The following is a 2,165-nucleotide window of genomic DNA, read 5'->3' on the forward strand; positions in this document are numbered from 1 at the left end:
GCGAAGGAACCGGCGCTGCGGCTTCCCCCAGCGGCACCGGCAGGACCCTGTCAGTGACTTCCCTCCGGCCCCAGGACCAGAGAAACTATGTCGGCCGGGACGAGAGCCAGGAGGGGCTCCGGGGAGCCATCCGTTGCGATGGGAGCGATGCCCGCGCCCCGATAACGGAGCGGCCTGACCACGGGCCTCGAGCGGCGGGTCAGCGCTGCCTTCGGGGAGCGGGATACGTGAGGAGCTGCTCCTGCCCGCGGTGAAGTCAGTGCCGCTGCCTGGGTGTGACTGACTGACCTCAGCCCTTGGCCCCGCGGCGCGGATCATGTGCTGCCTGACGCCGCGCGAACCCGGCCGGACGGGCCCTGCGCTGCCCCGGGGCCACCGGCCAGACGGGACTTGCCGTCCGCGGGGCAGGTGCGGGGCTGGGGCAACACCGGCTGCGCGTCCCCTCCCCGGCGTGACCCGCGCTGCATCCCCGGGACCCAGCCGGCGGGAGCATCCCAAGCGGGGCTGACCTCGCCGGCAGAGCCGGGGGCGGCGGTCGGGTCGTTCCCCGAGAGATCCCAGGTGGAGCATCCCGCCTTCCCCCGTGTGCACCCAGGCTGGGGTCGGACCCACTGGTGCCCACGCAGAGCCCCTTCCCCATCCAGGGGTGCCCCCAAGGCTCGGCCAGACGCGTTTGGTCGGTGACCATCCCCCAGCAGGTCCCCAAGCCGGGTCCCCGAGGACGGGAACATCGCATCCCGAGGGCCGGCTGGAGGCTCCATCCCGGCTGGCCGCCGGCCCGAGCACGCAAAGCAGAGCCGAGCCCATCTGAAACGCATTCGGGCACTGTTGCTGCAATAGCAGATGCTCCTGCGGGTCGCCGGCCACATCACAGCCCGGCGGAGCGGGAACCGCACGCTCACATGGGAAGAAACAGTTCTTGTCCCAAACGGCTCGAACTCCTAATTGGGGACCAACCGTGACAAATAAACAAGACAATGGGCTGGAGGCGAGACGAACGCAACCTCTGTCGCAGGACCCGGCTCCGAGAGCCGCCCCCGTGCCCAGCAGGGGACCTGGCACAGGCCCGCAAGAGCCGGGGGGAGGGCAGGGGGCAGGATCCGGACCCCCCGGCAGAGCCACTCTCTGTGTGACACCGCTGGAGCTCGGGGCTGGCTCGGGAGCAGGATGACACATCCCCAGTGGTCCCCCGAGACCCTGGTCGGTAGCTTTGCTCAGCAAGTGTTTAGTCTCATTTGGAGCGGGGTCAACTCCAGCCCTGTGGAGCTGCTGGAGCGGCCCCTCCTTGCTGCACCCCCGCTTGGGGCTTAAGGACCCTTCTCCCTCGGGGAGGGGATGCTTCGGGCTGCCTTGGAGGGACGGGCGGGGCCAGCCCCGGGGATCTGATAGCGCTGTTATCTCGGCGCAGCTGTCGTCCTCCAACAGAGACCGGGGCACTTCCGCAGCCCCGGCTGCGCTTGGCACCGATGGAGGAGCTCGATAAAGTGCTCAGTGCCCTGGCCAGACCCTCAGCCTGCAGAGCACCCGGACATCAGTGCCCAAAAGGGAGTGAGCATCCCTGCTCTTCTGCCCCTGCTCTGCTCGGGTCTCATGGGATGTGGAATCTGCCTTGAAGACTGAGCCCAAAGCCCAAAATTCAGCAGGACCTGTGAGGCTGAAGCTGTTTGAGACACATCTGCTTAACAAGGCATTTCAGGTGGCCTGAGCCTACGTAACTCCTGGCCTGAGGAGGAAATCAGGGCTCAAGGGAAAGATCTCACCTAAGGAAAGGGAGGGCACTTTGTGATGTGGCAAGGGTGAAGAGATGGGAAGAAAAGTGTTTGGAAGCAAATCCCAAGCAGGCTCCCAGAAGAGCAGGCAACACTGGGAGAGAGCCATTAGGATGGCAGGGATGGTGGGGAAGGAGCAGCCCTGGGACTAAGCAGGAGCTGAGGCAGGTCCCCAGGGTCCTTGGAGCCAGGGCTGCAGTGAGGGCACACGCCACTGAAGCCCCTGTACCCCGCCTGCTGCTCCAGCTGGTGGCCTCTGGCCCTGTGGGGCACACAGGGCTGTGCCACGTTTGGCTGCACATCAGTGCAGCTCTGGGGGAAGATGAGCCCCTGCTGTCCCTTTTCTCACTAAAACTAATTCAGGGAGTCAGCAAAAGGAGTGGAGAGTCCTGGAGA

Source organism: Fringilla coelebs (assembly GCF_963513975.1).
Source record: "Fringilla coelebs genome assembly, chromosome: 17".
In the NCBI taxonomy this organism is placed as follows: Eukaryota; Metazoa; Chordata; class Aves; order Passeriformes; family Fringillidae; genus Fringilla; species Fringilla coelebs.